Genomic DNA, 25,177 nt, shown 5'->3' with positions numbered 1-25,177 from the left:
CTGCTAGCCAAATTATATTCTGATTTGGCCATGCTTGGCATCCAGTTTTGGACTGAATCATTTGACCATCTAAGTACAAATCCACAAGTGAGCTTTCCAAATTACAGCGTTTTAGGGGAGGCAATAGGAGTTCACTGCTGTATCATGAGTCTTTGAAGAGACTTTTAATGTATTTTTTTTTTTTAGCCCTGTTTATTTTTTCAGTATTTTTATCTGTCATTTGGATTTAATTGATGTCAGAAATTTTGTTTACCCAAGTCTACTGGCCAAATTAATTTACTGTGGTCTTGAAATGTCTAAAATCCTGAAATGTGAATGCAGACAGAAAATGTCACATGTCTAATTTTTGTACAACATAAAATTGCTGTGAACATGGCATCAAACATTCCCCAAAGGCACAAGAGCACTTTAGGTGAACTGTTTATGTAATAACCTTGTGACCTCTGTAAAAACTCAAGCACTGCAACAAAATAAAGAAGGAAAAGTGTCTTACATCCCTCTTTCTCCTCCTCCTGTGATTTCTATTTGTACTTTTCTCTGCCTTATCTTACATCCTAAAGTCACTTGTAAGTTGCAAGTTGACACAAAATTAATATCTTAAGATCCTTAATATCTTATGCCTCTCCGACATCCAATGATGTTTGGATTTCTCAATTCAGGGCAACACGAGAGATGTAAATGTTTCAAAGATGGCATGATTTATTGAGGAGGCCTGGAAGAACGGGGCAAAAAGAGACCAAGAGAGGGAGGTATGGGACAGTGCCTTGAACTACAGAGCAAACTGAAGAGGAAGCTAGTCTTTAAAAAAAATGTGGCTAAGAACAGACATTGAGACCAGATATTATCAGCCCGATCTTGAGAAAATATGTAACTATTTTTTTACATTTTGGCAAATTGGAGTCAAATCCATATGAATTTCTACAAATTCAGTCATGAAAACATACGATTTTTAGAAAATTCTAAGCGTGAATGTCCACAAAATATACAGTAAATTACGAAGTAAATAATGACCAGTTAGACTGACCTCTTTTAATGGCAGCAGTCTGTAACCTCTCAACGACAGTTAACAGTCATTTTCACTCAAAACAAACATGATGGAGACCTGATAATACTAATAATAGTTTTTTTCCAATACCTAGTGAGCTGCCTAGAGTACTTAGGAGATGCAGCCTTGCCAGTGTGAAGGTTGATATAAATTTGATATTGTTTCGGCCACATTATAGGGCAGAATTACATATACAATATTTTTTAGAGAGAAGTCAAATCCATAATGCCTTTCAATATGCTTGGTGAAAAGAAAAATGGTGGATAAGAAAAATGCATACTAAATTTGTAAAATTTGAAAATTAATATTTTTTAGTAATTAACTATCAAAAGTCAGAGTAAAGGCTTTTACAGTTCTATTTCAAATAAATGATTTCGATTCTAGAATACAGGTGCTGGTCATATAATTAGAATATCATCAAAAAGTTGATTGATTTCACTAATTCCATTCAAAAAGTGAAACTTGTATATTACATTCATTCATATAATCATTGATGATTATAACTGACAACTAAGGAAAATCCCAAATTCAATATCTCAGAAAATTAGAATATTGTGAAAAGGTTCCATTTTGAAGACACCTGGTGCCACACTCTAATCAGCTAATTAACTCAAAACACCTGCAAAGGCCTTTAAATGGTCTCTCAGTCTAGTTCTGTAGGCTGCACAATCATGGGGAAGACTGCTGACTTGACAGTTCTCCAAAAGACGACTATTGACACCTTGCACAAGGATGGCAAGACACAAAAGGTCATTGCAAAAGAGGCTGGCTGTACACAGAGCTCTGTGTCCAAGCACTTTAATAGACAGGCGAAGGGAAGGAAAAGTGTGGTAGAAAAAAATTTACAAGCAATAGGGATAACCGCACCCTGGAGAGGATTGTTACACAAAACCCATTCAAAAATGTGGGGCAGATTCACAAAGTGTGGACTGCAGCTGGAGTCAGTGCTTCAAGAACCACTACGCACAGACGTATGCAAGACATGGGTTTCAGCTGTCGCATTCCTTGTGTCAAGCCACTCTTGAACAACAGACAGCGTCAGAAGCGTCTAAAGACAAAAAGGACTGGACTGCTGCTGAGTGGTCTAAAGTTATGTTCTCTGATGAAAGTAAATTTTGCATTTCCTTTGGAAATCAGGGTCCCTGAGTCTGGAGGAAGAGAGGAGAGGCACACAATCCACATTGCTTGAGGTCCAGTGTAAAGTTTCCACAGTCAGTGATGGTTTGGGGTGCCATGTCATCGGCTGGTGTTGGTCCACTGTGTTTTCTGAGGTCCAAGGTCAACGCAGCCATATACCAGGAAGTTTCAGAGCACTTTATGCTTCCTGCTGCTGACCAACTTTATGGAGTTGCAGATTTCATTTTCCAACAGGACTTGGCACCTGCACACAGTGCCAAAGCTACCAGTACCTAGTTTAAGGACCATGGTATCCCTGTTCTTAATTGGCCAGCAAACTCGTCTGACCTTAACCCCATAGAAAATTATTGTATTGTGAAGAGGAAGATGCGATATGCCAGACCCAACAATGCAGAAGAGCTGAAGGCCACTATCAGAGCTACCTGGGCTCTCATAACACCTGAGCAGTGCCACAGACTGATCGACTCAATGCCACGCGGCATTGCTGCAGTAATTCAGGCAAAAGGAGCCCCAACTATGTACTAAGTGCTGTACATGCTCATACTTTTCATGTTCATACTTTTCAGTTGGCCAAGAATTCAAAAAAATCCTTTCTTTGTATTGGTCTTAAGTAATATTCTAATTTTCTGAGATACTGAATTTGGGATTTTCCTTAGTTGTCAGTTATAATCATCAAAATAAAAAGAAATAAACATTTGATATATATCAGTCTGTGTGTAATGAATGAATTAGGGGTGTCCTCGACTATGGATTTACATAGTCGAATCCGATTCGAATCAGATTGCCTATATTCGACTGATAGTTGAATCATAAAAAACATCGGCTAAATTGCCTGTGCGAGCAAGCTTTAACTAATCTACAGCGCAACATTGATGCACCAAAATAATAATAATAATAATAATAATAATAATAATAATTGAATTAAACAAAATGTAATTTTTTTTATCAAACATTAATTTATAGAATTTAATTAGAACAGAATATACCGTTCTAATAAATGAAAATAGCCTACTTAAAAAATGAAATATGATCAAGTCAAACTGCAAAATGCCTGAAGTGCAGGGGAACATATATTCAAAACACAAGCCAGAAATAGTTAAATTAGATAACCCAGAGTGATCAATTAATAAATTAAAATTAAAGAAATTATTAAAATAAGGAAAGTAAAGCTAGAATTGTCAACTTGTCTTTTTAACTGCAGAGACAATAAACACTAAACTGGAGTGGCAGTCTTTTTAGCTAAACATTCACAGCATCCAAAAAAATCAAATTACATCCGACTGAAATAGTTTGAACTCACTTATAGCCACCCTACCTGATTGAGAGACAAAAATCCAGTCTTTCACACGATCTGCCTGTGTCCGTTTGAGTCTTTTCAAATAGCGCGCTATAGTCAGCTCGTTGGCCGGCAGAAGCGTGCCACAGTGTTTGTCGTTGTTGAGTTCTAGGACATGAGCTGTTGGCACAACTTGCATCATACGTTTTTTTGATCATCTTTTACCATTTCAAAGTGCATCCAATTGTACACTTTATCCCAGACACTGTTGAAGATTTAACCCCTGCCGTAAAGATGCTCATCTGCCGGTCACGGATCACGGAAGTGAAACTTAAATTGGTCACAGGTTGGATTTATTCATGCACATTAAAAAAATATTTATTAAAAGCTTCTTTCTTTTCACATTTTTATTTATAGTATTAACATAACAGGCTGTATATTAACCTATTGGGAAAGAACCGGTATGTCTATGTAAAATCAGATATTGCGCCCCCATATCTCGTCTCATAAGACCTCTGCGACGATTCGACTGTGAGATTGGTAGTCGAATCAGGCTCCTCCTATCGAAGATTCGAATCGTCGACTATTCAGGTTCACCCCTAGAATGAATAGGATATAAAAGTTTCACTTTTTGAATGGAATTAGTGAAATAAATCAACTTTTTGATGATATTCTAATTATATGACCAGAACCTGTATTTCTAGGAACAAATGCATCATGGTTTTCACAAAAATATTAAGCAGCACAACTGTTTTTATCATTGATAATATTAATAAATGTTTCTTGAGCAGCAAATTATCATATTAGAATGATTTCTGAAGGATCGCGTAACACTGAAGATTGGAGTAATGGCTGCTGAAAATTTAGCTTTGCCATCACTTTTTTTTATTATAGAAAAATTGCAATAAATATATGTAATTGTAATATTTTACAATATAATTTTTTTACTGTAAATTTGATCAAATAAATGCAGCCTTGGTGAGCATAAGGCATTCAAAAGCATGACGTTTTTTGAACAGTGCCTTGGAACGCGTAGCATTATTCAATGTGTTGACGTAATTTCAACTGAAACAGGAAGATGGGGTGGGACATACAGAACAGCCCCTCCTCTTTTTTAAAATAGCCAATAGCTCTTTGTTTCTATCACAGCTCGGCAAATCCTCAGATTCCTTATAATCTCTAACCGTTTCTCCTCCTAATCTCTTAAAATATAGCACTCTGTGGAGAATTCAAATGGGTCCGATACGTTTTGTGGTCTGCACCAACTCGCAGATATGATCCACTCTGTGCCATCGTGTCTCTGGACCAGAGCAGACTGTGCGCGACTTAATTCGCCTCAATGGAAAGCATATTTAGACTTAATCATTCTCTATCCCCTATGTGCTATTCACCATTTAAAAAAAACTGTAAATGTGTGAACAAGTGACCGATTTCAGCCCTAGCTTCTGTGTCTGTCTATAGTGTAGGAGGGGCGGGACGCTATAGATTCTAGAGAGCATTTGATTGGACAAAAGATCTGATGAGAAGCTGAAGTGCAGCACAAGTGTGTTTGCTAGTTTGCGTCTGGCGCCGTTCGCGTTTTCCCGTTCAGCGCCACGTCCTTAAATTAGTAAATGCTGGACTAAAAAAAGAGGTGTGTTCAGGCGCATTGCCGGCACATTGCTATTTTAAGGAGCTGAAAACAGACTGTGCCATAGACCAACTCAAACCTGGTCTAAAGTCTAAAGTCAGTGGCGCAATATTTTTTTGTTAGAGCGCGTTGGTAGAAACTGCGCCTCTGGGCGAGTCCACAGTGCACGTTGACTTTGCTTATTACACACAGGGATGTGCATCACACAAACATGCCAAATATTAAAAACAAAAGGATTACAGTGTAAAAGAATATTATTGTGTAGGCTACATAAATATAAAAATGTAATGATGAATAGTCATTGCGTGTATTAGAATTAGGCTACCTATTTTCGATTCAGCCTATTACTACTTATAATGATGAACAAAATTGGCTAATTAATTGAACAATCATGCCAATACACACACATATATATTAACTAACTCATTGCGCGGAGCTATTTGCAAGCCCCCTTTAACTTCGCGCACGAGCAGATCGGTTTCTTCGCTTTAAAGCCGTTCAGCTTTTCCGCCAACAAATTCCGCCATGTAAATAGCAATCCGCCATGGCGCGAACGCATCTCGCTCTTAAAGGGAATGGGAGATGACACTCTGATTGGTTTATTGAACGTTACGGCCATTACTCATTAAGAGAATAGGGACAACCCATTTCAAAAATGCACCCTGGCGCACGGACCGTTTTTCTGTCGTTAAAATAGGGAAAGTGGATTTGGACATGGCCTGAGTGCACCTACACCATGCGCTTTACACTTTGTGTTTAGATCGTTAAAATAGGGCCCTAAGTTTTGAATGCTTACATCTCCTTAATGCGAATTGTATCATTGTTTTGGAACACACCAGCTTATTCATAACCTGAAGGCTAAAATATTCATGCCAAAAGCTAAAAAAAAAATTAAAAATTAAATTCTGATTTCAGGGGGACTTTAATTATAAATAAACTTATTTTTTCCATTTGTTTGGTTTCATTAGAGTGCATCATTCATTCGAAGCACAGAGTTCCCTAAGTAGTGTGCTTCACAAGTCACTTATGAGGTTCCATTTCAGTTTGTTTATGTAGGCAGATATGGCAAGGCAGCTCAAGTATTAGAACAGAGTTAATACCTGTCGTTGTCTTCTCACACATGAGAACAAACAATAACACTTGCAGGGCCTCCGATGAATCATCAGGTCAACTTCATGAGCAAAACATGTAACATCACATAATGGGCAAATTTTCCCTGACAACTTTGAGGTTTACGTCACTCACAGCTAATGCTAAATAGGTTTCTGCCTTGTGACACAGTGTTATGAAAACAAGTACAGACATTATATATGTGTTTTTAGTGAGTCGTCTCTGGTGTGAGGTCAGTGAGTTTGGGACATGTTATCCGGTTGCTGGTTCGACTATGGAGAAACCAGGGGGCCCCTGTGCCATGAATGAGAGAGTCTCCATTTATGCAGACCGGGAAGCAAAGGCAGTGCTTACTCGCTAATGAGACAAGCAGCAGGAACACCTACTTATTACCACACATTTCCACTCAACTCTTTATTGAGCAATTACACTCAAGTACCGGCTTTGTGAGAGCCGAATTCTAATCAGTAATTAAAGTTATTTGAAAGGACCATGAGAGGTATAATTGGTAATCAGGAACATGAATGTTGTTAAGGGTTGAGTTTAAAAAAAGAAAAAAGAAAAACAGGCTTTAGATGAAACCAGTGGAGCGTAAGAGCAGAGATGAAATACACTTCCTGTAACGGGACGATTATGTATGCATTTCTCAGATGTGACCCAAAAAAAAGTGGTCAATCATGTGCTTATGCAGATGTATTATGTGTTTGCATACAGTAAATGCTCATTTTATAACACGGCCTGCTACACAATTTTATTCTCTGCACTGAAAAGGGTGGCGATTGACAAAGAAGTCCAGATATTATTCTGCTCGCCCTCAAAATAAGCATCCAGATGCTTGATTTAATGAATGCTAAATTAAAGAGTGCCCTGCTAAAGACATAATCATACTGGCAAAGCAATTCTAATTGCTTCTAGACAGATGAGAGAAGTTTTAAAATCAAATTCCTAAAACTATTTATTATTAAAAATGTTTGAATTGGACTGCAAAAGGAACATATTCAACATTCTAGATTGTAAGTAAATCACTCACATATGTGACCAAATTTCATGCTAGATGACTAAATATTTGCATGTTCCCCAGATTAAAAAAGGGAACATTGATACGTCTAGGTTTTTATTTGATCAAAGCTACTTGGCCTGAAAAGTCTAAGAGCTAGAACTAATGCTGTAATATAATAATTATAATCCATACAGTATAATAATGACTATAATCATGTCATTCCGCAAATTCAACAGGTTTTTCTTTGTATTCGTTTAAATGCACAGAAGTTATTTGAGGCTGAAAGTGAACAAGAGGAACTTAATTTTGAAATATACAAATCTCTTGTTTGAATTCAGTGCAACCTCTGTCCATCTGGCATTGATACTGACACAGTAGCAACTGACAACGATACCATTTCAAAGGAACATCTATTCTCATACTGTTTATGAGATGAAAATCTCCACACTGACAGATTCAGTCATAAACTCAGAAGAGCTTTCCGTGGAATGTCACTTTTGTAATCTGTGCAGGACGTCACGTTTATTTGGTACATATTTAGATCCACTGACATTTTTGTCTGCACTCCAAATTCCCCAATGAATTTGATTTACAGCAGAAGTTCAAGCAGAAGCATCTTTGCACCGGCATTTAAACACACCGCAGTAAACAAAATGAATGGCTGGGTGTATTTGGCAGCGAGGATCTCCAGTTTAGTCGTATCACTGATATAAAACTCATCTGTCAAAAAAAGTCCACCCACTATATTAACATCTTTGCCCTATCCCAAAATACGTATAAAAATCAAACCACAAACAAAATGAACAAAAAAAAATGTGCTGGTTGATGACAAAATTATAAATTGTAAAAATAAAAAAACACTCATATTTACCTTTTATTTTGCTGACATTAATAGTCTTTTTTATCATTAAAATGCTTTAGAACAGAATTAAGTAGCATTTAAAAGAAACTAAAATGACTAAACTAATAAAATATAAAATAATAAAAAAAGACATAAATCTATAATCCTTCAGAGTGCTAAAAGAATAAAGTGCTATAATTACAAATGTGACATTTCCAATGGTTTATCTTTGCGGAGAAGTTCTCAAAATGTGCTACTGCAGGGAGAAGCGCTAAATGCGTTATTTTATCTGTAATTATCCGTCCGTATTCTCTCTAGCATCCGCTGCAGCTCTGAGGTTTAGTCCTGCTCTTAATGAGCTATAATATACAACAGACTGATTTATGGCTTCGTCTGGCTGAAAACGCCACACTGGGTTTGAGGTTTTTGGAGATGTCCTTCTCGAAGCATAGAGTAGCTGACAATGCTGGTTTGTGGAGATCTGAAAGGAATTCAAGAGGGACAGAACATAGAGTTTTGAAATTTAGAGAAATAAAAGGGGGATTAAAATATTGTGCGGGAGCAAAATGGAACAAGTAAAATGGAGAGGTGATGGCCTCAAATCCACAGTCCCAGCAGTGTGATCTTTAATAAAAAGGACCTCAAAAGTACCGGGATGAACAATTTCTTCACTACTAGTGAAAAGTGAGAGCTCTGAAAAAATGCATCTTAAATGAAATCTATCAGGGATGTAAAATGAGAATAATTTTGATTTAGAGAGGCGAACGGAAACTCATAGCGTAGCCATGTATATTTAATTTACATGAAGGGATGGATCTTGTAAATCTGCAGGTAGACATATTCCGAAAAGTCGCTTCAGTCCAGAACCATGGGGTTTCTGTACAAAGTGCAACAGACAAAATGTAGGTTTCAGTGAAAATATTCAGACTGGGATGAAAAGTGAAACATCAATCCAAAAATGCTGAAGGTATCAGTAGAGAGCAGTGCAGTCCATTGGTTAAACATAAAAGAGGAATGCAAGCTTGATGAGAATGAGGGGTTTGTACCAAGTGGAGGGAATTCGCTACGTAATTTAAGGCAGGCAGGTCACATGGTAGTTAAAGGTTTATGTGAGGACACACAAGGACACACAATCCAAATGGGTGCCAAATTATACTGTGTATACATGGTCTCTGATTTAGTCGGAATTTGTATTGGGCCTTGAATGTTTGTGCAGTTGCGAAACAACAAGGTTTATGGAGGGTACATATGCTAGCGGTACTGTACCGTAATAACATGTTCTTAGTTTTCAGACTTTGGATGTTGATTTCAAAACCACTGGCATATATCTACAAAGAAATCTGCTGTGCCATGGCAAAACAAAGCAATTTTGAGTTATCTTAGAGCACATCAAATACAAAATATATTTGACAGAAATATGCATGGGGGGGACATAGTTTATGGGGGCGGGGAGCATTTTATTTTTTTCTACATGTGCATCATATTTAAAATATTTTCCAGATAATATTCTATTCATTTGTTTTGGCTTTGGTACAATGACAGAATTATGCTAATCTTTACATTTTGGAAACAGAATGTCGTCATAAAAAATGTATATCACACTTACATGCGCTATTTTTCCCCACACTCAATATGAAAGTTATACACGAATATACCTGTATATATACCTTTATATGCTTTAAATTTTAAGCAATTCCCTCACATAAGGATCATCATATTTGTTTTTGTTTTTTCAAGTAGAAGGAACAAGATGAAATATTTTGAGCGTTTCCAAACAACAATCTGACTTATGACTTATAATGCAGCCTAAATCATAATCACACTGTGTCCGTTCGTTGGCCAGAGGAGAACTGACTGAATTATCTTTGACTGAATTATGAAACTAAAATCGTTATCAAATAATAATAACAATAAAAAAAAGGAATAGTTAATATAACTTTGTAGGATATATAAAGTATGTAAATATAAAAAAGCCATTCGTAAGAAGTTCATAAAGATTTTCCTAAAGGTACGAGCAAAGTTCTAAAAACATTCAGTGAAGAACAGAAGAAAATTTATTCGAAAACCTTGCATGGGTGAAATGGACAGGATTAACAATAAAACACTTAAGTATGTGAGCTGTCTGCACAGCCTTTTGTCAAAGTAAGCAGCATATGCCTGTGGTTTCCACGGGAACGTTAAGATTCTCATTTGTGGCTTTCCTGTCAGGTTTCTACAGAGAGACTTATGTGGGGAGTCTGACATAACAGCCGGTAGTCAGTTAGCTGATGACCAGCTAAAATGTAGAGGGAGAGAGACAGGAATAGTTAAAAAAAACAAAAAGAAAAAAAACAAAAAGAAAATCTGATGGGGGGGGGGGGGGGGGTGATAGAACAAAAACATTAAGAGAAAATAAAATTCATCTGCAAGTTGTTTGTCAGCAGCTTCTCAAAGTTGCCCTCTGTTTCTGGAGGAAAGATTCTCAACTGCTACTCAAAGTCCTCTAGTTTTGGAGGAAAGACTTGCAAGTGTTTCCAACACTTTCAAGTGTTTCCATTCATTTCATCACCGACAGATAATCCTGCCTTATGATAATCGTTGGCTAGACAGCATAGTAGACAATGTAAAAACAGCACTTTAAGCCACTTACCACCTAAAAACTGAGTAAATGTCTCTAACTGAAACATAAGTTGAATTTTGTACAAGAATTAGATGCATATCCTCTTAGCAGTACTTAAGGGACATGTCACGAACTTTACAGATGCCTTAATACAGTAATCTCCGGGTCTGATGCCAATGGGAACTGAACTCAATAATATGACATATCATTTCCAGTGACAGGCTGATGATTGACCCTGTTTTAAAGATGGAAAAGTAACATATGACATGCATCCTAAAGACATGACAGCTTTTAGTCAGCTTAATTCAGACCACTGCTTAGAGTTTTGTGTTTCAGTCGAGCCAAACAAGAACATAAGGAGCCAAATGAGATTGTCACAAATGAAACTGAAGTTTGATTTGCCCTAATTTTTCATAAACCTTCAACTTGCATGTATTGCAAAAGCAAATATGAAATTCAGCTATGTTTTTTTTTTCTTTTTTTTTCCGAGGCTTATTGACATAACAGAAATCAATTCTGAAAAATGAAAGCACAGATTAGCCGAAGGAAATTAAGATGTAGGAATTTGAAAAATGTGTGTCAGTTTGCATTAAACTGGAACAGAAAGAGATGTGATGCGAGTTTTAGTTGGCACACACAGAAAAGTAAGAGGACAGTTAAATATATAAATAAATAAATGCCTAATAAAAAGTGACCAATAATATATGACAAATAAATACATACATTACAAAAGTTTGGGATCAGCAGGGGTCAATTAAAAGAAACATTTTAAATTGATCACTCTCACACACACACACATATACACACACACACACACACACACACACACACACACACACACACACACACACACACACACACACACACACACACACACACACACACACACACACACACACATATTATATATCTATATATATATATATATATATATATATATATATATATATATATATATATATATATATATATATATATATATATATATATATATATATATATATATATATATATATATATATATACACACACACACACACACACACACACATACATACACTGTATATATACTGTTCTTCTAAGTAATTTGCCCCCACTTTTGGGAAATAATCATTGCTAATGTGCAAAGAAAAATGTAATCTTTAGTGACCAGGTAAAATGACAACTTTACCAAGCATAAGTCTCTGCAAATTTTAGCAGTGGACTGTACGAACGACAAAGTGTTAAGTGATAATATTTGGCTAACCTCATTTTCCTATCTTTAAGTAAATCAGACCGCTGGGCAAACGGTACGTCACCTAATTAATATTCATGAGTCAGGCTAAAAAGAGTTTATAATGAGTCCTCCCCACTTTTCAGATTGTTCACGCTCCTGCCAAAGACCGTTCCTTCAACCTTCTAATTAACGAGGAGGTGAACTAAGGCTGTCAGGACATAAACAGCTCCCCGTCACATCCGCAGTGCCCCTCAGGTGAACTCCATTCCCACATTACCCCAATGGAAAAGAAATGGCCATTATATAGCATGTTCTCTTCTAGAACAAAACTCTTTCTCAATAGAAATGCAAACAGAGAGGGCAGCAGTCCCATAATTAGTTTAGATTCCAGTAAACATGACTATGTAATTTAATGTCTAGATATTCAGCAAGTAACTCTACAGTAGGTAAATCCACTTCACCAGCTAATCACTTCTTCGACAGTGATGCCAGAGCTAATGCAAAAACATAAGTTCAAACACAAAATTCTAAAGAAAGCTGTGTGCTTGTTTCCCTGTGCACTTGTTTCGCATAAAGTCTATTACACAATGACTGGATTACAGTGTATTACAATGAGTTATACTGTGTGCAGCTTATTTAAACTTACAACAGAGGATGAGAAACTGACCCACACAGGGTGACAGTCTCTCCTGCATAACCACAAACCTCATTCTTTTTGAAATCTGAAAGAGTGGCAGTATAATCAGGATATGGTTCAGACAGGGTGGACTACTGTATGATAACTTTCAATCAGAAAAATGAAGGAATCCTGCAGCATGTTACACAAGATAAACAAGCAATTTTCAAAGGGCCCAGACCTTAATAATGTTGTGGGGGAGGTTGCGTCACAGAGATTACTTTCATTTTATTCATTTAGAAGTTTACATGCTTTATATTTACAATTTCTCATGTCGTTCCAAACTTGTTTGACTTTCTCCCTCCTGCAGAACACAAAAGCTTATATTGTTCATACATTAAAAGTCAGTGGAATGCAAAAAATACTGGACTTTCACTGAACTGACCATATATACACTAATAATGCATAATATTATGATCACTGAGAGCGTAAGGATTTGAGTGAATTTGACAAGGGCCAAATTGTGATGGCTAGACGACTGTGTCTGAGCATCTCCAAAACTGCAGCTCTTGTGAGGTGTTCCCGGTCTGCAGTGTTCAGTATCTATCAAAAGTGGTCCAAGGAAGGAACAGTGGTGAACTGGCGACAGGGTTATGAATGCACTCATGATGCACGTGGGAAGCGAAGGCTGGCCCGTGTGGTCCGATTCAACAGACGAGCTACTGTAGCTCAAATTGCTCAAGAAGTTAATGCTGGTTCTGATAGAAAGGTGTCAGAATACACAGTGCATCGCAGTTTTTTGCGTATGGGGCTGCATAGCCGCAGACCAGTCAGGGTGCCCATGCTGACCCCTGTCCACTGCCGAAAGTACCAACAGTGGGTATGTGAGCATCAGAACAGGACCACGGAGCAATGGAAGAAGGTGGCCTGGTCTGATGAATCATGTTTTCTTTAACATCACATGGATGGCCAGGTGTGTGTGCGTTGTTTACTTGGGGAACACATGGCACCAGGATGTACAGTGGGAAGAATGCAAGCCGGCGGAGGCAGTGTGATGCTTTGGACAATATTCTGTTGGGAGACCTTGGGTCCTGCCATCCATGTGGATGTTACATTGACACATACCACCTACCTAAGCATTGTTGCAGACCATGTACACCCTTTCATGGAAACGGTATTCTCCGGTGGCTGTGGCCAATTTCAGCAAGATAATGTGCCCTGTCACAAAGCAAAAATGGTTCAGGAATGTTTTGAGGAGCACGAGTTTGAGGTGTTGACTTGGCTTCCAAATTCCCCAGATCTCAATTCAATGAAGCATCTGTGGGATGTGCTGAACAAACAAGTCCGATCCATGGAGGCCCCACCTCGCAACTTACAGGAATTAAAGGATCTGCTGCTAACTTCTTGGTGCCAGATACCACAGCACACCTTCGAGGGTCTAGAAGAGTCCATGCATCGATGGGTCAGGGTTGTTTTGGCAGCAAAAGGGGCACCAACACAATATTAGGAAGGTGGTCATAATGTTATGCCTGATCGGTGTGCATATATAGTAAACAATATCCTGCGAACATCAAAGGCTTGAGTAAATCATTCAGAATTTACTGCCCTAATCACATGTGGCACAATAAAAGACAGATGTGTACGGCTGCCACTTTCTTTTGTCAGCCAAACATAACAGCTTATTTGGTCTCTGCTATGTACAAGCCATGGTTTTTGGCCATGCGATGACAGAACTCACAGCATTGTCGGAGCTATAATAAGTCCAACCACAAATCTTTCTCCCAGGGGCCCGCATGAGGAGAACAACCTTTGACCTGTGTGGTGTTCAGAATTCTCTGCACTCAATGGAGAGATGAGAGAAGGGCAAAAAAGGTATAATGGGATATGAAGTGATTGATGAAGGCAGCTGCATGAAACAGCAGAGATCAACAACAGTCGCATTAGGATTCTTGGAGAACGCTCAAGTGTTTACTTGAACTTTCCAAGAAAGTCACAGTTACAGCGAGGAGTGAGGCTTTCTGTTGCTTTTTCTGCCTGTATTATTTTTTAGGGCAATTTTTTTTGTTGCGTAATTACATGACATGCTGATTATTAAATCAAATGAATCCAATTATTTAAACATTAATCATAATTATTCACAAATCAATATTTGCTGAGAAAAGTCACTAAAAGAAGATAATTTGTGGCAAATGAGTACATCATTTAATAGGCAGAGGCTTCCAAAAGTAATATATTCATTTAGTTGTGCTCTATTTAGTTGTTTTTGAACACACAAACACATCCTGTAAGAATGACTAATGTTAAAACTGCTCCAACAACAGGAAAACCATTTATTATAAAAATACTAGCTTTGCGTTAGTTTTGCCAGGAAGACTCATTCAGATACGTCACTCATTCACAAAATAGGCATCTGTAATTAGTAGTAATTATGTCACTCATTCATCCCCTTTTTCCGACCAATCACAATGTCTCTTTCATCTTCAAAACCCCACTAAAGCCATGTTTTTCTATCAGTTTGTCAAGTACTTTACTTCCCACCAGCACCAGTATAGGTTCCTGTCCTACAAGAAACTTCCAAACGACATCCTCAACTTATCGCATCCAGGCTGGATCAAAGTCAAGGGATAGGCTCTCACCCCAAGGCTCTGTCTACCGGCAGGCTTTGGTGGCTTTCAGTCTTCCTCCTTTTGATTGCTTGGACAGGGACCTGCTCCAAAAGGACTTTCTTTTATCATGTATAACTAAATAAAAATGTTTTGGTTATTCTTAATCTTCTCGTTTTCAAGTCTTTCTGGTATCATTCCTAATGTGATAGTTCTTTAAATATAGATACAGATATTTTAAGAATGTTAATATTTTTACAAGACATTTTAAGAATGTTGAAAACCAGATTCACAGGTTTGAAATAGCATGAGGTTGAGTAATTACAGAACTTTAATTTTTGGGTGAACTATCCCTTTACGGGGAAATACTTGTCAAGCAGGAACAAATCTGCCTAGAATCTGCACAAGTTTACAGCTTCAGATGTTGTGATTTTCACCTCTATACTTTGATTAAATCATGTCTGAAAAACTGACAAAATTAAACAACTTCAATGCAAAGCTCCTGATGGCCCATATCTGACTCCTCCAAACCAATGAGATGGGGGAGCCTTGGGGGTCTTTTGATAGTAAGTGAAGTCCCTCATTTGCATTTATTCTAATCCACAATTTTATATCAGATCCACATTTAGATTGATATAAAAAAGTAAACATTAACAAAAACCGCTATAATCTCCCCTTTATCCTCTGATAACAAGCATATTTGATGTCTGACCTAGTCTAATGAATTGTAAAGTGTTACCATTATTACAGTATAAAAATCATGATTAATCATGATTAAACACATTAGAGTTTTTAATATTTTTATACTATAATAATGGTAACACTTTACAATTCTTTAGTTCATTAGTTAAACATTAGTTAATGTATTAACGAACATGAACTAACTATGAGCAATACTTTTGTTACTGTATTTACTAATCTTCCTTAACGTTAGGTAATGAAAATACAGCTGTTCATTGCTTGTTCATGTTAGTTCACAGTGCATTAACTAATGTTAACAAGATTTTAATAATGTATTAGTAAATGCTGAAATTAACATGAACAAAGATTAATAAATGCTGTATAAGTTCAGTTAATTATTAGTTCATGTTAACTAATGCAATTAACTAATGTTAACTAATGAACCTTATTGTAAAGTGTTACCGTAATAATTTCATGGTTACTCTCCAAATTAATGTAGAAACAGCATAAAGACACTATATTTTAAATATTTGTTTAATGGCATCTTTTTATGAATGGAATGATACATTTTAATTTAAATTAACTTAAAACAATATTCATATAAACCCATTATAATAAATGTCACAGCAACTGGTTTATTAGGCTGTTGTGACTTTAAGACCTGCTGCTGCTAAAGATGCATATCTGACCTTCATCTCATTTTCTCACAACTCTTTAAGTTCATTTAAGACAGTATTTGACTCATTTAAGACTGCTCTTATGAAAATACTCGACAAAAGGGGAATTTTGACAATTATCTGTGTTATTGTTTGTTCAAGCGCAAAAGAGAACTTGATACTGGCGCAGGAGTCGTGTGTGTGTCACTGTCTGCGCATTCTTTTGTCTTGTGAGCTTGAATGGTTTAAAAGCATTTGCGTGAATAAGAGCATGATCATATAATGTAACGCTAGCCAAATTATAATGGATCAAAACAGATGCTGCATTAATTGCATTAAATCTTTGTAACGCGATTAAACTGGAAAAAATTAATTGCATGTGTTGACACGCTAATTTTGACAGAACTAATATTATATTAGTATATACACTATACTGCCAAAAGTTTTGGGACTCCTGCCTTTACGTGCACATGAACTTTAATGACATCCCATTCTTAATCCGTAGGGTTTAATATGGAGTTGGCCCACCCTTTGCAGCTGTAACAGCTTCAACTCTTCTGGGAAGGCTTTCCACAAGGTTTAGGAGCGTGTTTATGGGAATTTTTGACCATTCTTCTAGAAGCACATTTGTGAGGTCAGGCAGTGATGTTGGCGAGAAGGCCTGACTCGCAGTCTCCGCTCTAATTCATCCCAAAGGTGTTCTATCGGGTTGAGGTCAGGACCCAGGTCAAGTTCCTCTACACCGAACTCTCTCATCCATGTCTTTATGGACCTTGCTTTGTGCACTGGTGCGCAGTCATGTTGGAACAGGAAGGGGCCATCCCCAAACTGTTCCCACAAAGTTGGGAGCATGAAATTGTCCAAAATGTCTTGGTATGTTGAAGCATGAAGAGTTCCTTTCACTGGAACTAAGGGGCCAAGCCCAACCCCTGAAAAACAACCCCACACCATAATCCCCCTCCACCAAACTTTACACTTGGCACAATGCAGTCAGGCAAGTACTGTTCTCCTGGCAACTGCCAAACTTAGACTCGTCCATCGGATTGCCAGACAGAGAAGCGTGATTCTTCACTCCAGAGAACACGTCTCCACTGCTCTAGAGTCCAGTGGCAGCGAGCTTTACACCACTGCATCCGGCGCTTTGCATTGCACTTGGTGATGTAAGGCTTGGATGCAGCTGCTCAGCCATGGAAACCCATTCCATGAAGCTCTCTACGCACTGTTCTTGAGCTAATGTGAAGGCCACATGAAATTTGGAGGTCTGTAGCTATTGACTCTGTAGAAAGTTGCTGACTTCTGAGCACTGTGCGCCTCAGCATGCGCTGACCATGCTCTGTGATTTCCCAATTGCTTCCACTTTGTTATGATACCAGTTGACCATGGAATATTTAGTAGTGAGGAAATTTCACAAATGGACTTATTTCACAGGTGGCAACCTATCATGGTACCACGCTTGAATTCACTCCTGAGCTCCTGAGAGCGACCCATTATTTCGACAAATGTTTGTAGAAGCAGTCTGCATGCCTAGGTGCTTGATTTTATACACCTGTGGCCATGGAAGTGATTGGAACACCTGAATTCAATGATTTGGAGAGGTGTCCCAATACTTTTGGCAATACACTATATATATTATATATTATAAACATTTCTGAAAGCACATGCCATAGCTGCTTATCATTGTTAAAGTTCATTCTATGTCTTTAGTTTCTTTGTGTTTTAGTTTTTTTCCCCCATTCCTGTTTGCCTCATTCATTGTTAGATTCCTTGGTTACTCAATCTCTAGTTTGTCTCCATGGTTTTTGATTGTGTTCGCATACTACATTAATAATTGCTGTATGTATTTAAGCCCTGTGTTTCATCCTTTGTGGGTTCTCATTAATGTATTTGATGAAGTCTAGTATGTGTTTTCTAATTTTGAGAATTTTGAATAAAACCTATTTGAGTATTTCTCCTTCGTCATGCTATTTAACCAGCGTAACGTGACAGAATCATATCGAAAGAAATTTTAATATTGGTGCATCCTTAGTCCAAAACATCAATTGTTGTTCAAATATTTAGGACAATGTCAAAGAGCTAAGATGCACATTCAAAACAGTCCGATAATACCCTGAAAAATTTTGATAGCTTTTATGCAAAATTGTTTATCAAATTGTATTATATGTAAAGTTTCCAAGTGGCCACCCAAATATTTGGTAGTTTAATCCTCTTAAATCGAAAGAGACAATGAAGTTACGAGAGATAAAAACGGCAGTCATGTGTCTGGATTACACTTCTCAAAATTAGTTTTTGGATTACAGGCCTACTGCAATCTAACCTAAAGCTCTATGTGATTTTAATATGAAGTACTCATATTTAACTTTAGTGAAAACATTTGACACATTAATACTGAGCGAGGAAAAAAAAGGGCAAATCCACAAACACAAACCTTCCATATTTCATTAAGAAACTGCTATTTTAACTCAGATGTTTTCTTGGACCCTTCAACAGCATACATTATTCACTGACATGATAATACTTGCACAACACAGCTCAGAGAGCATTACCCAAATTCTTTTATCATCTTATGTGCTTATTCACAAGTACCCTCTGTACTAAACAATGTTTTCCATTTGTAATAAACATATGTTTTCCGGAAAACAGAAACAGTTATTTTTGACACAAAAGTTTGTTTTGAAGTGTGTTTGACTTTTCAAAAACCTGCTTATCATGATTGGGTCTTGTACAAAAGATAACGCAAAGCATTACAACTTACTAAACCAGAGTAGGGCTCCTAAAGACTGCTTAAGTTCAGCTCCTTTCATTCAACATTAACATTAAAAAAAAAAAAGAAGTAATTCTTATATTTTAATAAATGCCATATAATATATATATATATATATATATATATATATATATATATTATATATTATATATATATATATTATATATTATATATATATATATATATTATATATTATATATATATATATATATATATATATATATATATATATATATATATATATATATATATATATATATATATATATATATATATCATATTATATATATACACACACACACACACACACACACACACGGACCAGATATAACATTATGAGCACTGACAGGTGAAGTGAATAACACTGATTATCTCTTCATCACGGCACCTGTTAGTAGGTTGGATATATTAGGCAACATGTGAACATTATTTCCTTAAAGTTGATATGTTAGAAGAAGAGCTGTCAAAAGTACTGACTTCGGTACCCGTGCATTGATCACAGCCAATCACAGATATATCCGATGAGCGCGTGAACACAATGGCCAATCAGAGGTGTTTATGAATCCGGTCAACAGTGCTCAAAGTGTCACATTTTTCACATTTTAGTACTGATTGGTACTCTGTACTTTTGACAACTCTAGTTAGAAGCAGGAAAAATGGGCAGGCGTAAGGATTTGAGCGAGTTTGACAAGGGCCAAATTGTGATGGCTAGGCAACTGGGTCAAAGCATCTCCAAAACTGCAGCTCTTGTGGGGTGTTCCCAGTCTGCAGTGGTCAGTATCTATCAAAAGTGGTCCAAGGAAGGAACAGTGGTGAACAGGGTCATGGTCGGTCAAGGCTTAATGATGCACGTGGGGAGTAAAGGCTGGCCCATGTGGTCCGATCCAACAGACAAGCTACTGTAGCTCAAATTGCTCAAGAAGTTAATGCTGGTTCTGATAGAAAGGTGTCAGAATACACAGTACATCACAGTTTGTTGTGTATGGGGCTGCATAGCCGCAGACCAGTCAGGGTGCCCATGCTGACCCCTGTCCACCGTATAAAGCGCCAACAGTGGGCAAATTAGCATCAGAACTGGACCACGGAGCAATGGAAGAAGGTGGCCTGGTCTGATGAATCACATTTTCTTTTACATCACGTGGATGGCCGGGTGCGTGTGCATCACTTACCTGGGGAACGCATGGCACCAGGATGCAATATGGGAAGAAGGCAAGCTGGTGGATGCAGTGTGATGCTTTGGGCAATGTTCTGCTGGGGAACCTTGGGTGCTGCCATCCATGTGGATGTTACTTTGACATGTACCACCTACCTAAGCATTGTTGCAGACCATGTACACCCTTTCGCCTCGACAGGTCAGGGCTGTTTCAGTAGCAAAAGGGGGACCAACACAATATTAAGAATTATCATCTTTTGTGTTATATGTGTGACAGAATTTTCATTTTTGAAGTGTCACTTGTACACAAGTGAATTGTTCACATGTGGTGAAATGTAATGATGTAAAGAACAGCAGACACAGCGGGTCATGGTAAATGTCAGGCTCCGCGGCATGTGCTGATCACTGCAGCCCACAGCCACCGTAAAGTTCTACATTACGGGTGTCTAGGACTGTGTCTGAGAGTCTTATGTTTTTGATAGATTTAGTTAGAACACAGCTTGCACAGCAAAACATTTGAGTCAAAAAAGTTAAAGAGGAACCTGTGAGGGTTACAGAAAAGCAGTAGACTGGCAAACCAAAATGGAAAAAAAAAAATTAATTAATTATAGAACATATTAGGTGGAGAGACAAATGTGTAAGATTTCATTTGAATCTTTGTCCTTTACAATTAAAAATTTTATTTTACAATTAAAACACATTTTATTAACATTTCTGTGACCAGTGTAACCAATTTGTTGGTAGTGGGAAGGGGAGAAGCAAACTGACACTTGCCAATGCCATTCACCCTGTCAGGTGGTCCCAAGTGTTGCTAAAAACAGAGTCTGAAAAAATAAAGCTGACAGACCTTTTCTCTGCATTGCACAGATGTTATTTTTCTTATAGCACACTGAACTCACTTGCACAGAAATTAGATACAGTACATGTGTGTGTGCTGGAGTTTGAGTGTGCAAGTATATGTATTTTTGAGGCTGTGCATCAAGTGTTGAGCAACTAATAGCTTCCCCAGTATAAGTAAATAAGATGTTGAGGTCGCTGATTTCACACTAGTAAAACTGCAATCGAAAAAACACTTCGTTCTTTCAATACAGAAGAAAATACACAAGCTTGTCACTAAAAAGCATCATGGTCTGGAAACTATGTAAAGCAGGTGTTTACACACCCTTTATTCTTTTGTTTGGTTTTGCTTTCTTGAACAACCGAGTGAACAAGTTCCTGTTTTTACTGACTATCCGCTGTGAATTAGACATGCAGGTGTTTAACTGTTTAACTGCGCTGAGTTGACTAACTCTAAACTAATGTACATAACAGGCAATTTTGAGGTTTGTCACATCATAGGGTGCCATGGTCATGAAAACAAGAACATAATACTGGATAAAGATATGGGTATCTGCTAATAGTTGCCCACTGATAAAAATAGGAGATTAAAGAGAAGTCATAAACTGGCTTGTTGCCACTTTTTGATAGAGACAATAGAGAGGGGACAAGTAGGGATGTCCCGATCACGTTTTTTTGCCCTCGAGTCCGAGTCATTTGATTTTGAGTATCTACCGATACCCAGTCCCGATCCGATACTTCTATAATACATGAAAAAGAACAAAGAAGAGTGAAAAAAAACAGATCCAGGAACAGTGCTTTTCAGGTTTTTCAGGTATCTAACAGTCGTTTTCACGTACAGAAAATGGATAAAGTAATCAAATATAAAATATCACTGCATATTATCTTTACTGTATAAAATAAATAAAGATTAATCATTATTGAAGTTACAAAAACTATTCAGTCAAGAGCAGTAAGTGATTTCTTTGTTATTTGATGTTTTATTTACCATTAAAAACAGGCAGCAGGAATAGTTTTTCTCCCTTTAAGACATGCACGATCCAGTTCATATACTGTTCCACATGCGCTGTCTTTCTCAACTAATATACGTTCACTTAAGACATAACCGACTATGTTTGCTAGGATACTCGCTAGGACGGGCATTTTTAAATAATTTTTGTATGAATTTGTCCGCTGAAGCGCAAGACGTGAAAGAGAACTCAGTATTTGCGCGCTGACTGGAAATCAGCAAGGCTTAAATGAGTTAATTTAAACACAGATAGCAATGTGTGCTGTTCAGGTCTCACCTGTATCAACACCCGGGTGATGACGGTGTAAATGACTGGACATGAGAGCAGACGGCACTCGCAGTCAACAGTTTACAAAGAGTGACTGTTTTGTCCACGCTTTTTGATTATCGTTGTTGTAACGTTTTGTGCATCCATCGACTGAAACATACATTATTTGAACTGTGTCTGTCTGTTTTCCACGTTGCTATTTTAAACAAACCATACGGTACGGTTCGATTTTTTACTGAGAACCGTTGCACCCCTAATACATATATATCCGAGTCCTGATCGGGAGGTAACGTCCGATTCCGATCGAGTCTGAAACCACGTGATCGGCCCGATTTCCGATCACATGATCGGATCTGGACATCCCTAGGGACAAGCTACATGAGCACCACAGATTAATGTGTTTGGGACAGAGACTGTTAGGCCACAGCTCCAGCAAAATAAGTGTCACTTCCAATTGTTTATTTATTTATTTATTTTTGGCAAAGCAGGATGACACAGACTTGTCTTGATTTGCAGAATGAGAGAAACTGTATGTGATTAAATTACTGTTGTCAAAAGTACCAACCGTGATACCAAGTCGGTACTGAAATTTTAAAAAATGTGATGCTTTAAGTGCTGTTGAGCGGATTCGTAAACACCTCTGATTGGCCATACATGTCTGTGATTGGCTACAGTGATCAACGCATGGGAGCATTTGAAAGCACACGGAAGTGTTTGAATTTGAAAGCGTTTCGAAAGCAGCAGCGGGAGCGTTTGAAAGCAGACGTCTATCAGCAGACCGGTCCATGATAGTCGCCTGCTTTCAAACGCTCACGTGTGTATCTGTGTCAAACGCTTGGTGAAGAGCATCATTGATGTCTATTTACAACATGTTTTTGAGGCGTTGATCATTCTAGCCAATCACAGACATATATGTTGAGCGCGGCCAATCAGAAGTGTTTGCAAATCCCCTCAACAGCGCTCAAAGTGAATTTGATTAAATATAAGGCAATAATCAAAATAATCTAATTAGGGCTGCACGATTTATCTCAATTTTATCAGACGCAATTTGGCAAAGGCTGCGATTATTTAATGCGCAGCTTGTCAGAGCTGTACGGTTCTGTGATCAGAAGTAAACGCTTCTCCATCTGAAAGCCAGAGGGCGCAGAAACTGCAAATATGCCCTGTTGCCGAAGTAGAACACCATTCAATCATTCAAGCAAATCCCATACTATCGCTGTAGCTGAATAAACAGAAGATTGAAAAGTTTTGATTGATTAAACATGACAAATAAACACACGATTGCCTTATTCTGTGCAAGAAGCCACATCATCTCACAGAAGGATCCTCAACTGTCATTATAAAGTGAGTTTGGAGTAAAAACATGTCATTAAATGTTGTCTTTTGTTGGACAAGATGTTAATAAATGCTTCTAATGTCTGGACCGATGTTTGACGCATTACTTTTTAAAATGCACATTATAAGCGATTCAAACTCGCAGTGCTATCAGATGGATTAGCATTTGGAGCCATAGTTCATTGACAAGCCGCGCATATAAAAATAATCGCAGCTTTGCGATTTCATAATCGCACTAAGCCAAGTTGCTTAAGGGTGAATTCAATGGGGGTTTTTTTGCAGCCCTACATCTAATTATTATTTTATTATTATATTTATTATTTATTAATGCATTAGTCTGCAGTCTGCTCAAACAAATAACACAAACATGTTCACGTGTCTTTAATGAACATATGGTGTGTGCTGTCTCAAAACAAGAATGTTTCGACTTTTTTTTTTTAAGGATTTGGTCAAATTTTATGACCAATTTATGCAGAAATCCAGGTAAATCCAAAGAGTTTTCATACCTTATGCAGCTGCACACACACACACACACACACACACACACAGGTTTTTCTACATTTTCCATCAGATTAATTTAATGTGAACATCAGCGTTAAAAACCTCATTAGCCCTGTACAAACTCTCACTTTGACGAGACACCTTTACAATGATTCCCTATTACTATTTGCTTTATCTACTATGATGTTCTTTACTTAATATAAAGTACCCTTGCTAAGATAATTGACACGTTCACTTATCTCCATTAATAAAAAGTCAATTAGCTTGCCAAGGAATTGGGCTTATCCGCTGTAATAGAGGCCTAATGAACTGCCCTCAAATCACGGCCTCAACTCACCCTATCTTCCTGCACATTTTCTCACACAATAGCACATGGGCAGATACAGGACCTAAAACAGCTTTTATGTTCTGTATCTGCCTTTCAACCTTCAATTAGAAATGTTCCAGACAGAAGCTCAGAATAAGTCAAGAGGTTAGTCAGACATGAAGTCATAGCACTGAATACAACAGACGGCGGCGAACATTGATAACAGGCAGACTTCAAATATGTGTGTCGTCTGACCACTCTTTAACATTGCATGTAGCCGATACTAAATGATAAAATGAAATGAATAAATCTGTAGAGGCATACTAATTCTATCTTGGCAACAGTCAAGTGTCTGGAGAAACACTTTTATTCAGGTACAAGGCTGCACTGGCCATTTTCTGACTGAATAAATTACACAATCAGCTTTAAACAGGCCCTTGAAAAGCATAAAAACAATTCCAAAATATCATAATCCACCCAAAAAATAAATACTCAATGCCAAAAAGTAAACAACTGAGGTACACCGACCAACTGTCTGTTGTTTAAACTAATCCATAAGAAACATGTCCTGAAGTAATACCTGACAAGCAAATAAT

The 25,177-nt window shown here is 37.5% G+C and overlaps 1 protein-coding gene across 4 annotated transcripts in view; it reads right to left on the bottom strand.

Annotated features, from left to right (window-relative positions):
* Nucleotides 1-25,177, bottom strand: part of lpp (LIM domain containing preferred translocation partner in lipoma) — a 231,867-nt gene that overhangs the window by 126,864 nt on the left and 79,826 nt on the right. The window lies entirely within an intron of this gene.

Source organism: Chanodichthys erythropterus, chromosome 21 (genome assembly GCF_024489055.1).
Source record: "Chanodichthys erythropterus isolate Z2021 chromosome 21, ASM2448905v1, whole genome shotgun sequence".
NCBI classification, from domain to species: Eukaryota; Metazoa; Chordata; class Actinopteri; order Cypriniformes; family Xenocyprididae; genus Chanodichthys; species Chanodichthys erythropterus.
The sequence above is the reverse complement of the archived record's forward strand: the minus strand, read 5'-3'. Positions and strand labels throughout refer to the sequence as shown.